This window comes from Cyprinodon tularosa, unplaced genomic scaffold (genome assembly GCF_016077235.1).
Source record: "Cyprinodon tularosa strain WSP-4 unplaced genomic scaffold, ASM1607723v1 ctg16, whole genome shotgun sequence".
Taxonomy (NCBI): domain Eukaryota; kingdom Metazoa; phylum Chordata; class Actinopteri; order Cyprinodontiformes; family Cyprinodontidae; genus Cyprinodon; species Cyprinodon tularosa.
Genome location: NW_024038437.1, coordinates 15345 through 32223, shown reverse-complemented (window position 1 = coordinate 32223; position 16879 = coordinate 15345).

Genomic DNA, 16879 nt, shown 5'->3' with positions numbered 1-16879 from the left:
AGGAGACCGGACTAAACAGAAACATATGAGGAAAAGGACAACAATGATAGATGGTGTGATTTTACTGTGTAGGGGTAGGTTTTCCCCTTTTACACCAGTTTTAGATGGTGGGATACTTGTATGTTTGCTACTTTAAATTGACTGATTTTTAATTAGCTGCAATCATGCAAAACATGCAATCTGGTAGATATAAATCTAAGTAATTTATGTTAAGCCATTATTAGCAGAATAGACTTAATATGGGGGCCTTTATTATTATTATTATTACTATTATTATTATTATTATTATTATTATTAGGGGAGCATCTTTTTAGGTACATAATTCATTAGAACAACAAACTTGGGTTTGTGACTGATAAAATCAGTACTTGATCAAATCAACTACCAATTCTAGTGCAAATTTCTTATAAGGTAAACCCTGTCTATAAGTTTTTTGCAAAATGACTTACTACTACTATATACAATGCTGCTGCACATCTAGCAGCAATATTTTTGAAGTAAAAAAGAAAACAAACATGGTGGTATACTCAATCTCAATGAAATATTATATAGATATCATGACTTAGAGCAGAACATACTAGAAAACATAGTTATAACGATGCACTGTGATCAGGTACCTCTCAGAACAGGAATGACCTAAAAGACGCATCTGCTGAGACAATCAGGGCATTCAGTTAGGCTACTACCTGCTGGTCATGTCAGGATGAGTAAGTGTTAACATACTAAGTGAGTTCTTTAGAGAAAAATTTTAAAAAAGAAAATCGGGGCATTAGTCAATGCAAACCACAAAGTTACCATTTGTAAAACTGCATAACAGAATAAATCCAGCTACATTCTATTTTATATCTTTCAAAAGCATTTTCAAAAAGGTACCAGAGGCAGAGCAAACCTTTGCTACTGCAACTGTGAATCCCTCACCCTCTGTTTTTCCAAGCTGTCAGTCAACTGTATATAATTACAAAAGGAGAGGAAATCCCCTTATGATTTGCGGCTCAGGCATATTTTCTTTAAAGAGATAGCCATGGCAACTCTGTTTCTCCTAACACTGCTTTATGGGTAATACATTGGAGACGTTAGGATGTCTCTCAGGAAAACAAACAGCCTATCAAAGTCAGATGACCCAGTCAAATATGGTATGATATCAACTTGTTAGTCTCAGTGTTACTTAAAATGATAGAGAATAACTTTGAGTTGTGTCCTGTCATTAAACTCATCTGGTAGTATTGCTATAATTTTGCCCTGGTTATAAGCACATCTGTAAATAGATATTTTAAGAAGTGATTTTACCTACAACAATTCAAAATATAATAGCTGTGGCCTGTTTTTTTATGTGTGCCAAGGAACTAATAATAAAAATAAGCTAAAAATTACAAACTATCTATAAATACCAGGGGCGGAGCTAGATGGGGGGCCAGGGGTGGCCATGGCCACCCTTAGCCAATCATTGGCCACCCCTTTGGACACCCCTACCATTTTTTCCCCTCTAATACAGATGGTGGCAACAGTATTACTCTCAAGTGGAATATTCAAAACATTTTTTTTTTTTGTGGTTAATTATACACATCAATATAATATCATTAAAGATGATAAATACAGAATTCATGCACTTTACAGAACTAGATTTTGTGTTTTCTCTGCAAGTCATCTTAGGGTCTTCAGTGAAATCGAAGATAATAACAATTTTATTAAAAACTTATCAAATAATCAATTTATGTAGATATTAGTGCTTGTAAATATCAATTTTATGCAGAATGTTTATTGATACAAGTAGGTAAGTAATGACAATGATGATTAATTTACACCCTAGAACTCAAAACTGAGTTTAATCCATTATAACTTTAATCTAGAAATTACGGATGTTTAAATATATGCGTCTATTTGTTAGCAAAGGCTGTAGGAAAGTATAGTTTGTCTTTATTTTATTTAATAGGGATGTTTTGCTTGTTAATTTTCCTGTTGGAACAGTGTAGATTGACCATGAGGTTCTGGTGCCTATCCACTTTCAGCCACCCCTCAAGCTGCCTGGCCACCCTTATATATATTTCTGGCTATGCCTCTGATAACTACAATGGCTTAGCCCAGAAAATGGCTAACTACCAATAAGACACGATTTAAGGCTTTACTACAATTGTTTGCCTACTGCAGATTGTTTCACCCTCTTGCCATTTTAATGTGTTTACTTTTGACTTTATTGAACATAAACATAAATTGTTGCTTTATATGAAGTTTGCATGGTAAAAGCTGAAAACAGTGGCACCTCCAGAACTATTTTTGTCCACCCAGAAGTAGAACCAAACATGGAGAAGCAGAATTTAGTTCATATGATCCACTTATCTGGAACAAACTCTCAAAAGACTGGAAAAGTGTGCAAAGCCTGAGATCTTTTACATGTAAGTCAAATTTAAAAACCTATTTTGTTTAGAGCTGCCTTTGACTGTTGAAGTGAAGCTGTTAACTGATATTTATTATTAGTTTAAAGTAGTCAAGTGTTTTTTTGTTTTGCACTAAGTTTTCAGTCAGTTTTATCTGTTTCACCCATGTTATTTATCTACTTTTATTTGTCCTCTATTTTATTATCCAATTTATGTAAAATAAAACTGATAAAAAAGAGTTGTGCTTTACAATAAATGTGCCTTGCCTTGAACTATGGCAGTATTTGCAATGAATTAATATATATATATATATATATATATATATATATATATATATATATATATATATATATATATATATATATATATATATATATATATATATATATATATATATATATATATATATATAAAACATGACACTTACATTTTGTTCCATTTAACCCACTGTTTGAAATAGCTTAGCATCAAGCTAGTGTCTTAGGATAAAAGTCAACATACATCCACCTTTTACAGCTTGTCTATGAGGTTCATAGGTCTACTACTGTCTATGAGCAAGAGACAGGGAGAACACATGCACAGGGAGAACATGCAAACTGTAAGCCAGAAACTGAACCTAGTACCTTCTTGCTGCAGTCCTACAAACTGTGCCAACATGCAGTAACTGCGATCAATATTAGATGGGAAATATTGTATATTAGTCAGGCCTGTCACTATAACAGATTGTGCTGGACCAATGAATTGTGCCAGAGATGATTGTGATTAACCATAATAGTCTCATTCAGTTTGACTCCAAGGTGCTTCCACACTGCAGCTGTCGTGTTCAGCTTTGAAACCAATTCAGTTTATGTAGCATTTCTCGGGTTGGCAACTTCTCAATCACGAGTCTCTCATGCTACAGTCACTGCTCTGAAGAGACAATGGAGGGGGGGGGGGGGGGGGGGGGGGGTTCATCATGTGATTAATTCATGTATTGTTTATTGTGACGGGGCAATATTGATCTAAACCTTAATTGATTTTCTTTTTTTTCAGTTTTTTTTTTTTATGCACTAGAGATGAGGTACAGTACACAGAGATACATTTTTTGTTGTTCTTGAACTTACTAATCCCACAGTTAGGGGGTGGTGGCCTAGGGGTTAGAGCAGTGTGCTTGTGCTCTAAGAAGGTTGCAAGTAACCCGGTTCGATCCCCACAGTTATAGTGGGGATCGAACTGGTTCAAAGTATGAAAAATATTTTCCATTGCAAATCTTTTAACCCATGCCACCATGGTCATACCGCCCTGAGCATAACAGCAGTTGGTAAGATGACATGACCAAAAGGCTCTCACAGAAAAGAAAAGCAAACTATAACAATTATGTAAACCTAAAAATCAATAATATAAAATAAAAACCAACTTAACCTGTTCTTTGTGGACTAACTTAAAAGAAGTGCCCAATGGAACTAAAGATTCATTTATAAACTACTTGCTTTATGGCATCAATGCACCTACAGAAGGCACCTTAGAGTTCTGCAACGGGTCGGGTACCCGCGGGTCCCCGACGGATCACCCGCTAAAATGCTTTTTTGCAGGTGAAAAATACATAAATAAAAATAAACGGGTCGGCGGTTGGACGGATATTTTTTTAGTGCGGGCGGGTAGTTGGTCTTTTTTTTTTTATGCGTGTGTGTTGTTATGGACATCAGAAATGTTCTATTAATCAGGCACTGCGGTCACCCTTGTTGTAGCTTAAAGCCCTGCCGGCAGTGTGGGCTTCCCTCAAAAAAGGCCAAAGTCAGTGGATACACGTCTGCTGCAGTGTTAATGGCGCTGTTCTGCAGCGCAGCGTACTATAGCCTATTACTTGATGTGTTAACGGGTCGGGTTGCGGGTTAAATATCAACGGGTCGGGTCGGGTTCGGATTTGAATTGAAGATGTCAGCAGGTGAGGGGTCGGGTTTGTTAGTCATCCTAACGGGTTCGGGCGGGTGCGGGTTGGTAAAACTCCCCAATTTCCTTGATGGGCACTTGGCTGCTCCCCTACAACTCCTTTTTAAACACCAACATTTTTATTAAAATATTCTTTCAGTCATGATTTTTGCACATTAGGAACTGTCAGACCCTGTAATTCAGTGAAAGGATGGAGTCGGAGTAAAAAAAATATGCAAGAGGAGGTCGCTCCAGTGGCTGAAAGTTGGAGGGGATTTCAGTGGAAGTTGGAGGGAAGTGGGCTGCCATTTCGCTGGCATTTGACTGGGAAGGGCTAATTCGAACGGCTGCTACTGTAGATATGTCCTTAGTTTTCATGGAGGAATTACTGTAAAGCAGAAGCATTTCTAGAGTCCAGATTACAACCTGCAAACTCAAAGCTCTAAAACACTACTGACAATTTATATTTCGTTAAGCAAGTACTATATAATAATTGTAAATGCATAAATGTGAAAGCTAGCCGGTGGGCAAAATGCTTGGTCTGGCAACAAGAATAAAAAATTAAGCGTACTCAACAGCAAGACCCAAGAGAGCAGCTGCACAGAACATTTGTGTTGAACCAAGCAAATCTTAGTTTGTCATGATTGTCTGCCAAGGAAATTCCACTAACAAGTTAAAAAATAATGTCACTGATATCCTGCTTGTGCTCTTGGCTGTGACAAAATTTCAGAGACGGCTTGTAATTTATAAGCATCTGTATGAAGTGACTTTCCTGCTTAGATTCAATGGATTCGTAACAAACCTGAGCTGCATTCAAGTGCCTCTTCTCCTGTTTCTTTAGAGTGTGACAGTTTACAGCCAGTATCAATCACAGTATTGTCCTCCTGCAAAACGGCCTCTGATGAAGTATACTTAGACATGTTTATAGCTACCCAAGTTCAAAGAGAGGCCAGCAGCACAATGGGTCAGGCCAAGTGAATTGCAGCACCACTGCGTGGGAGACACCGTTACATATCAAGGTATCAAAACAGAGACAGAGGAGGTGAGATTTAATTTGGAAGCATTTTGTAGGTAACAGGTGACCATAAAACATTTTCAGTGAAATATTTATTCTTTTCAGACACCAAAGTAGCATATTTCCTAAAAAGTTAGTTTGAATTACTTTATGTTTCTTCATTTAATATGGCTAAATCAGTGAGAAGGAACTCTAAGGCCATCTGAAGGGCAATCTTGTCAACATTTTCTCATGCATGAGCCCATTGACTGACTGTAACAGTTCCTACTTTATACTGACTTCCCGTCATGAGAACAGAAGACATACTTGGCGTCTCTGTTGGTAAAAAACAACATGAATGCCACATTAAAGGGATATAACTAGAGGTCGAGTTCTGAGTAAATGTTTGGCCAACTCAGCATCATCACATGTCCGGTATTTAACTAAATAGTCCACCGACATTGACCATCACATATAATAAAGGATGGCTGTCTTCTTTCCCTACCCAGCCTCTGTGACCTGTCCTTCAGCCAACCTCCATTGCTTTAATCCAGCTAACCTTGTCAAAACCAGCAGACCTCATTCAGAACAAGCAGATGACTCTCTGCACGCCAGCGGCCTCTATAAATAGAAATTTCATTGAGAAGCAGCAGGCTGAAGGGAAGGTATTGTAAACAGCAGGCCGGGATATAGCCTTACGCAGGGCTAACCTGGAAAAGTGATGGAAAGTAACCTTAAGGCATGCTGCACACCAACACACTGACTCTACTTTTGTCCATGACTTTTTATCCAAAAATAGTCTATAAAGGTCAATCTAAACTCTATCGCATATAATATACATTATTTCCCATAAAGGTGGGATATTTTGTTTTTTTTGGACACATTCCTATTTTAATTATCCTTTAGTTTCAGAGTAAAGCAAATAAATTTATAAAAAACTTTTTGGGAAACCGTTAACGCTGTTTGTTTACATATAATATAATAATGTTGTTGTTCTAGTTGTCTCCTTGTCGCAGTGACTGCTCTAATCACAGCCAGCCCTACTGATTGTTTGAAGTATTTGAAGACCATTTTCATTGCTTTAGTTTATTAAGCTCAATTCATGCAGAGATCACCTTTTCCATTCTGTCATGGGTTAATATATTTGGAATGAAATAAAAAAATCCATGTGAAAATTAAACTCATAAATTAAAGGATCACCCTTAAAATAAAAGAATTTGATTTGTCAGTGTCATGACAAAGCAAGGTTTTATTGTAAAAAAGGAGATTTATAAAATAGATATTTCTCAAAAGAAATTATTAATCCATGTAGTTTTTGTTATAGATAAGGCACAAGATAGAAGATATTGTGTAAACATATATTCTCAACTTTGTGCCCACACATACAGATACTAGGTGGGATATATTTCCAGTGAGGTAAACTGCTGAAGCAAAGGGGGTCACTGGGAATTTCTGCGTACATTGACGGTTTTCATTTGATGATGACTTTAATCACAAAATCCCAATGCAGAGGTAAGCAAGGAAATCCTGTTATGTATAGAAGTATTCTTGATCCTTAAACTCTTTCACATTTTTTCACTGTACAACGGCAACTTTATTCTATTTTAATCCAATTCCATGTGATAGACTAGAAGAAAGTAGTGCATTGTGAAGTGCAAGTAAAATATGCTGACCCATCAGAGTTTGTTGAATCACCTTTTAATAACATTAGAGCTCAACTCAACTCAAACTTTATTTATAAAGCACACTTAAAATAACCGAGGTTGACCAAAGTACTGTACCGGAATAACAGTTATGGAACATAAGATAAAAACTGAAGGCTAAAATACATAAACACATTATTAAAAGTAAAAATTGAATGGAGATAAAATATAATAGGATAAATGTTTCAATTAAAGTACATTTTAAAATAAAATCAAATTTAAAATTAAATTTGCCAAATGTCCACTTAGACTTGATTAAAAGCCAGGGAGAAGAAGTGTGCTTTTAAAGAGGATTTAAAAACCTCAAAGGAGCCTGCTGATCTAATATGCCCAGGGAAGTTATTCTAGAGTCTTGGTGCCGCTGCCAAAAAGGCACAATCACTTTTGGTTTTACGGTAAGTCTGGTTTTAGGCATGACCAGTAGCAACTGATAAGAGGATCTCAGTGTTCTGGCCGGGGCATGGATTTGGAGAAGCTCAGTCAAATACTGGGGGTTAGACCATTAAGAACTTTAAAAACAAACAATACAATTTTTAAATCTATCCTAAAATATGTGGTCACGTTTAAATGTGCCAGTAAGACGGACAGCTGCATTTTGTACCAACTGCAGACGGTGTAAAAGTGAGCGGTCCAAGCCAGCATATAAAGAATTACAGTAGTCCAATCTTTTATTAATAAAAGCATGGATTATAGTCTACGGATCTCTGTGTGGCAGGTAATCTTTCACTTTTGATCAAATTCTTAACTGGTAAAAGCTGTTTTTTACTACCGAACTAACGTGGCTATCAAATTTCAACCTGTCATCAAATATTACTATATTAATACAGGTGCTGGTCATAAAATTAGAATATCATGAAAAAGTAGATTGATTTCAGTAATTCCATTTAAAAAGTGAAACTTGTATATTATATTCATACATTACATACAAACTCATATATTTCAGATGTTTATTTTGTTTAATTTTGATGATTACAAATGACAACAAATGAAAATCTCAAATTCATCATATCAGAAAATTAGAATATTACTGAAGACCAATAAAAACAAAGGATTTATAGAAATGTTGGCCAACTGAAAAGTATGAACATGAAAAGTATGAGCATGTACAGCACTCAGTATTTAGTTGGGCCTCCTTTGGCCTGTATTACTGCAGCAATGCGGCGTGGCATGGAGTCGATCAGTCTGTGGCACTGCTCAGGTGTTATGATAGCCCAGGTTGCTCTAATAGTGGCTTTTAGCTCTTCTGAATTGTTGGGTCTGGTGTATTGCATCTTCTTCTTCACAATACCCCATAGATTTTCTATGGGGTTAAGGTCAGGAGAGTTTGCTGGCCAATTAAGAACAGGGATACCATGGTCCTTCAACCAGGTACTGGTAGCTTTGGCACTGTGTGCAGGTGCCAAGTCCTGTTGGAAAATGAAATCTGCATCTCCAAAAAGTTGGTCAGCTGCAGGAAGCATGAAGTGCTCTAAAACTTCCTGGTATGTGGCTGCGTTGACCCTGGACCTCAGAAAACACAATGGACCAACACCAGCAGATGACATGGCACCCCAAACCATCACTGACTGTGGAAACTTTACACTGGACTTCAAGCAACGTGGATGAAGTGCCTCTCTTCTTTTCCTCCAGACTCTGGGACCTTGATTTCCAAAGGAAATGCAAAATTTACTTTCATCAGAGAACATGACTTTGGACCACTCACCAGCAGTCCAGTCCTGTTTCTCTTTAGCCCAGGCAAGACGCTTCTGACGCTGTCTGTGGTTCAAGAGTGGCTTGACACAAGGAATGCGACAGCAGAAACCCATGTCTTTCATACGTCTGTGTGTGGTGGTTCTTGAAGCACTCACTCCAGCTGCAGTCCACTCTTTGTGAATCTCCCCCACATTTTTGAATGGGTTTTGTTTCACAATCCTCTCCAGGGTGCGGTTATCTCTCTTGCTTGTACACTTTTTTCGACCACATCTTTTCCTTCCCTTCGCCTCTCTATTAATGTGCTTGGACACTGAGCTCTGTGAACAGCCAGCCTCTTTAGCGATGACCTTTTGTGTCTTGCCCTCCTTGTGCAAGGTGTCGATGGTCGTCTTTTGGACAACTGTCAAGTCAGCAGTCTTCCCCATGATTGTGTAGCCTATAGAACTAGACTGAAAGACCATTTAAAGGCTTTTGCAGGTGGTTTGAGTTAATTAGCTGATTAGAGTGTGGCACCAGGGGCCATCAATTTTGAACCTTTTCACAATATTCTAATTTTCTGATATGATGAATTTGAGATTTTCATTTGTTGTCATTTGTAATCATCAAAATTAAACAAAATAAACATCTGAAATATATGAGTTTGTATGTAATGTATGAATATAATATACAAGTTTCACTTTTTAAATGGAATTACTGAAATCAATCTACTTTTTCATGATATTCTAATTTTATGACCAGCACCTGTATTTACTGATGATCAAATGTTAGGTGTAAGAGGGCCCAAGGAGCCAGGAGGAAAAACTGCTGGAATACAACCAAACATTATAATTTCTGTCTTACTTTCATTCAGATTCAGGAAGTTTGAGGTCACCCACTATTTAACATCATTTAAGCAGTTAGAAAAAGACTGTATGGGATTGTTTGATTTTGATGCTGAAGTACAGTAGATCTGGACGTCATCAGCATAACAATGAAATGAAAGATTATGGTTCCTGAAAATTAGAGCTGTAATTCCTTAGGGATATCTTTTATCTACTTTTACAATTACATTTCTGCCTTATTTTTCTTTTTACAACAGATGAAGCTCAGTTAGCTATTGGTGAAAGACAGTCGTATAGATTCTCAGTTAGCTCTACTCCAAGAACGGATATTGTTTTTTTTTTTTTTTTTTTTTTTACTGGTGAATTCATTCAAAATCCAATTCTAAACCATGACATAACGAGTTGTTTTCTGCTGGAAGTTAAAGGATCTAGATGCAGTTATTATAAAGTCATATAGTTTTTTTTTGTTTTTTTTACCGGACTGTCCCTGCATTTAGAAGCATTTTTTTTTTTGTTCTCCTTTCTTTAAAAAGTGAAAAATGACCTCAAGAAACTGTAAAACCTGTTTTGCCCAATTTCGAAAGTTCATTCGGACAAAACTACAAAGTTAGCAAACACAAAACTGAAACAAACACACATCTTTTTAAAAGACCTAATTACTCTTAGCCTCCATTTAATGCTTTAGTAAGGATCTGGTCCCATATGAGTTGAGGATCATCTCCACCTAGTGGTCTGGAGCACTTCCATTATGGGACACTAGTTGGCAGCTTTTCTTAGCTTGTAGATTGTTTGTATGTTTGTTTTTTAATTGCATCACGTGTTTTTTGTGTTTGTTAGATACGTGTCATGATTTTCAGTTTGCTGGAACCTTTTGAATTTGCTTTGAAATTGTGTATTTACCCTTAGAATTGATGAAAACACAGCTGAGTCATTTAAACTTTTGAAAGCACCAGATTGTATTTAGTAAAATGAAAGTAAAACAAAATTGACTAAATATGAATTTATTGAATCCCATTTCGGTAATTATACACTTACTTTTCTTGCTCTCTTACAGAGCAATTCAGATGGGACACTGAAATTTGTTGTATGAATGTGACGAAAATTGTGTTCAGTGGTGTTGTGCTAAATAATCAGTAGAAACAGGGCAATGATTTCATAAATATATGTTGCGAGACTATGATTCACAATAGAAATGTTGGTCTGGTAAAAAAAAAAAGAGGAATAAAGAAAGAAATAGCACCAATTATCTACAATAGGTCACAAAATAATTTAGTTGTTTCAGTTGTGTGCCAATCACACACCAATTTATTCTCAAAGCAGATATCTACTGCTACAACCCAGGACATATGGGCTGTTCCGACCAAATCTATTTGGGAAAAGGAAGGACATTTAGCAGAACCATCCATGCTGATTGGGCAAAGCAACACCTGGAGCTCACCTACCGGGGTTGGGTTTTAGCACATCACAAAAACAAATAGTAGCAGACACCAAGTTACATTTTTGCTGTTCTTCTTTTAAATATGAAATTCTGGATTCTGAGAAAACAGCATCAGTACTTGTACATCTGAACAGTCGTGTTGGGAGCAGACAAAAATAATTCTTATGTGTTTTTGAAACTACAAGAATTCAACTTCCAGGCAAGGAATTAAAAATCCAATCAACCCAAAGATTTGGATATATTATTATAAAATTCCGTTTGTACTCATTAGTACATACATTATTTTTTGTGAAATCATAGGGGAGACAGTGGATAAGAATAGAGGAGTTTGTCGCCTACTTAAACACTAGTTCTGTCCATCTCAGTTGTATTGTCCTTTTGCAAAAAATGTCACCCACATTGCCTACTCACAGTGGTCAGAGGGCCTGGTGGTGCCTGAGTACAGCAGCCTCAGTGAGCCCCAGGGTAGCGTAAATGTGTGCGTAAATGGGTAAATGACTAAATCTAGTGTAAAGCATTTGGAGTCATCTGACTTGAAGAGTCTTCTTTTTAAATAGTACAGGCCCTGTACTATTGAAAAAAAAACATATATGTTGTTATTTATGCCTTGGGATAGTTCCTACTGGATTAATATGGATGTCTAGATTTCTTAAAGTAAAATCACAGGCAGAGAGTTATAAGCCCCATTTACACTACCCTCTGAAAACCGATACGTGCCGAGTTCGGACCGAGCTCGGGTCAGTTAAAGGTATGGAGGACAATCTTTTATTGCCGGGTGGATCATCTCAATAAATGGTCCTCTTAATTGTCAATCATTCTGGTGATATGTTTACGTAAGGCCATCCTACATGCTCGCCCAGTTAGCTATCTGTTTCTGCTCATGCGCATTTTTAGGCATATATCTGTGGTGAGCCACGGATTCAGACAGTCATTGGGGGATTTAGGGGTCAGGGCGGATGATTAGGCACAGAAAGCTTGTATGAGTTATGAAAACAGCAACTTTTAAACAAAATCCTCCACAACACCTTTAATCGTGCCGAGCTCGGTTCCTTACGACCGTTTACATATCATGCCAGTACGGTTCCTCGCCCCCAACGACGATCTACGGTACTACTGCTCTCTAATAGGATTGAAGAAGGGAATCAAGCAAACCAACATCCTGTAAAACTCAGGAAGTTATGTTGGTTATAATGTGATATTTTGTTTTTGCGGAGAGTGAGGCGAAGAAGGCATTCTTTGGTGAATTTACTTGACAGAGTTGGCTTTTGGGAAGTGGATACGACAAACAATTGTCTAATGAGGGCTTCCAGATGCAGGAAACAACGTCAGACGTTGAGGTTCATCACACTGCTAAGCAGCATCTACACTGGAAATCATGTGGCAAGGTAGGACTTTTCAAACATTTTTATGAATATCTGAAATGTCTTGATTACGGAGGCTTATGAACTGTTGCTTTTGCTTTTTCAGTTTTATTTAAGTATCCCTTATTTTGTTGTTGATTGGCTATTGTGTTGTTTAAGTTATTAATACTTCAACTAATAGGCCCATTTTTTTTCCAAAAAGCAATGAATTATTGACACCATTATTAGTTTTTACTTCTACTGTCTAATCAATAAGGTGAAAATTTACAAAAATAAAACTGTGTATAATAACTGTAACAATACTAATGTGAAATTTTATTTTTTCAGAATGAGCTACAGATCCTTCAAATGGCTTTGCGAGTTGTTCAGGCCTTATATCTCCAAGGCAGAAACGAGGAAGCGACAACCTATTCCTTTGGAGCAGAAAGTTGGAGCTGTATTGTGGTTTCTTGGAGCCACATCAGAGTATCGGACCATTGCTCACCTTTTTGAAATATCCAGAGCCTCACTGTGCATCTTTGTCTAGGATGTTTGTGAGGCAATATGCAATCATCCGACACCAGAGTTTGTGAAGCTACCCATTTATAGAGAGGCTACAAATTTAAAGTAATTTACGATGTGGATACTCTGCTTGCATAGGTGCTAGTGATGGCTCACACATACCCATTTTCGCGCCAAAGGAGAGTCATGTTTATTATTTTGATAGAAAGGGCTGGTATAGTATAAATATGCAATAATTTGTGGACGTCAGGTATATGTTTACAGATCGTTGTATTGGCCAGGAAGAACTCATGATGCTCATGTTTTAGTTAACTCCCATCTATACCAGCTTTGGGAAAATGGTGTGTTCCCCCATGTTCAAACAGAAAATGAGTGTGTGATGGTACATCCCGTTATACTTGGCATTCCAGCATACTCTCTCTTACCATGGCTGATAAACCCTTACCCAGAAAATGCTTGGACAACTGAAGGCCAAATAAAGTACAACTTCATCCAAAGTAAGGTAAGAAAACAGTGAAACCGTTTTTGTAAGAAATATTTTATGTACAGTAAAAAAATTCTAAAAGTTTGGTTACATATTTTACAATGACTGATATGGTCCACAGTTAAAAAAGTCAGGGAAAGAAGTCGAAGGGCATAAATGCGCTGGTTGCTGAGACACCATTTGCATCAGTCGCATCTCATGTTCCTGTTCCTGATTTCTCATTCTCTCTTCAGCCTGTTGAAATAAAAATCACATCTATTTACGTCAATATACATATGTTACATTTTTCGATTAATTAAAGAAATGCATTTTTACTAAAGAAATGCATTTTTACCTTGGTGTAAGTCGGTGTCTTTCAATTTCTAGTATCATATTCAGCTGATTTCACTGGTGTTATTGAGAATGTCTTTGATCTTATACGAATGCCTCTATTGTTGAATCTAGGGCTTTTACTATTTTGCTTTTACTATTTTGCTCTTCCTCTTGGGTCTAACGACATTTACTTCAGGAGCCTCAGCAGCAGGAAGTTCAGTATTGCCCCAATTGACCCAAGTGTTTAAATTTGATAGAGAAAAATAACATTAAGATTGCATTTGACACACTTTATAATGTCAGTGGATTTTAATAGTTATAGTGTAAAAAAAAGTTACTGAAGTATAAATAATGTGGAAAAGGTGTAGAGCCTACTTACCATCCTGGGTGCTGTACTCATACAGTGAGAAATAAGTCTTTGGCTAGCCTACTCATCATGATAAGCCAGATAGTATTTATTTGCCACATTTTATATTAACATAGGCCTAAAAAAGATGTTTCTTTTTAGATTAGTAGACCCATCATCACAATAAAAATATTAATGATTTTCGGAACCTACCTCTTGCTGCTGAGTTCATATTAGAGGTCTCCAAAAGCACTGGAGGCCTCAATGATGCACTTTGACCTAACACTTCATGTATGGCATTAAGGAATTTCCATATTTTTTCTTCTTGTCCCTCATCTGTTGTTGTGGAAAGTAACAGTTGATAAGCCTCCATAATCATGAAATTTCAGACATTCATAAAAATACTAGCTTCTCTACCATGCCACACGATTTGAAGTAATGATGCTGCTTAGCAGTGTGATGAACCCAAACGTCTTTCATAGTTTCCTGCGTCTGTAAGCCCTGATTAGATTATCTTTGTCGTATCCACTTCCCAAAAGCCAATTCTGTCAAGTAAAATAACCAAAGGCTGCCTTCTTCACCTGACTCTCCGCAAACAAATAAATATTACAATTATAACCAAACATAACTTCCTGAATATTATGGATACCGCCATGCTGGTTTGCTTGATTCCCTCCTTCAGTCCTATTAGAGAGCACTAGTACCATATATCGTCACTAGGAAGCGAGGAACCATGTTATTGTGATGTTTAAACGGTCGTAAGGAACCAAGCTCGGCACAGTTAACTGATCCAAGCTTGAGTTGAACTCGGCGCGGATCAGATTTCAGAGGGTAGTGTAAATGGGATTACAGAAACCAAAAACTGGCAGAAATCCTTGCTGTTCCTGCAATAGAGAAGCCGTAAAAACTTTGGCAAAGATCAAGTAATAAAACTGTAAACTTTAAAGGTATCACTTTACACCTTGAGTTGTTTCAAAATCTAGACAATAACTCTGTGAGATACTCTAAAGAGAAGCAGAAATCCGCCCAGAAAGCCACAGAAAGTGCTGGGTATGCAGGGAAAAAGAAGCTGAACCATTTTAGCATCAGACTTTTGATTCACAATCCTCACAGTGAGCCCAGCCAGAGGGGAGATTTAGTGGTGGGAAGATCAGTAGGCTGGATTAACTTAAAATGTCAAACGTTTCACTTTGACTTTATAAAAAAAAAAAAAGAGAGACAGTTCAGAGAGCCCGACAGACCTCATACTACCAAGAGTTTCCCCTTCCTACTTTATAGCAGGCACAGACTGGCTCATTCATGATGTTGAAGCGAAACAACGAGGTGCTTCATCCCTGAAGACCAGTGATACTCGATCATCTAACTCCCACCAATTAGAGAATTAGGAGAAGTCATTTATTTTGCCCTGGTTAAAGAAGGTGCTAAACTCCATGAACCAAACCTTTACAGCAATGCTGAAATTTCACCCAGATAAGCATTTGCCCCACAGAAAGAAATAAGAATATTGAGATGAGGGATGAGATTGAAATGAGGCTTACCAGACTGTAATGCAAAAAAGCCACGAAAAGTCTAAAAGGTCTTAGAAATAGAAGATCTTAGAATTTTTTTTTTATCTTTTAAAACATGGTGCTGCTACAATTCAAGTTTTACTAAATCTTTTCGAACACAGAATGGTAAAATTCAGAAATGTGATCATTAAAGATCCTTTTTTTTTATTTCTATACCTAACCTATAGCTTGTTTAAGTCCTTTAAACTATTAAATGTACCAAAAGAACAGTAGTGAAAGTATTTAGAAATTGTTCCTTGTCATTTGTTATTTTCTAAAGGAGACCTTTTTGGAAAATCTGAGATTTTTATGTTAAAAGCTGCAGGAACAGCGAAAATCTAAGGTTTAGGGTTTTTTTTTTTTATGTGGACTCTTTGCTCAAATAACAAAAGCCCGCAGTAGCATGCTCTCTATAAAGCACAATTTTGGTCCTTCTCCTGGATTAACTTAATCTATTAAACAATGCTAACATTAGTCTCCTCCAATCACTCCTATCTCTATTCCCTAACAACCAAAGTTGCATTTAAGTGTTGCTGTTTGTGTAATTTTGTCACTCATTTTGTAAGAAAACAACAAAATACGCTAAATAAACCATAGCACACTGTCAAATACACCAAAGAAAAAAGTGGTATGAATCTTTTCTGAATAAGCTCTATTTATTCTTTTTTTTTTTTTTCCAAAAAAAGGATTGAACATTAATTTAAAGAAAATTTCAGAGGGATTGCATATGTACAACAAATAAAGATTATGTTTCCTTTAATTTTTGGTCATTGAGCTAAAGCAATTCAAAATGAACTTATCAACAGCACTTCCTGGGATAGATGCTATTACTGGGTGAAGATGACTTGAAATAATCTGAGTATACAATGTAAACCTAAGTGTTGAAAGTAATAAATTAGATTGACTAGATGAAACAAATTTTTTTACTTCTGCTAACTTAAATGTTTTGAGTTATTTTATTATGTTTTTGTCTTTTGAGTACATTTACTTTAAACAAGTTCCATATAAGGAGAAATGTCTGAGTCAGACTGCAAAGTAGAAGGATAAACCAGACAGCCCCACAAAAAGACTTTTTTCTTGTAAGTCTTACACGTCAAATAAAAAGATGTTAGGTTATGTGGGTTATGTAGTGATAAAAATTTAAATGTTCTTTTTTTAATGAAGAAAATAACACTGCATAAATGTAATGTACAAATACTCTGTTCTAATAGTTGATATGACCTGAGACAAAGTTGTATTCTGTGATTTCCTCTGTTGAAGCATCCAAACCAGTTTTATCCCACAAATGAGTGTTTGGTTGCTTAGATTTTGAACATAATGTTTTGTCTGACAGATATTGAAAGTGTAAAAAAAGAGATATGTTAAAAGAACCATGAGATATGTTTTATTTTAAACCTACA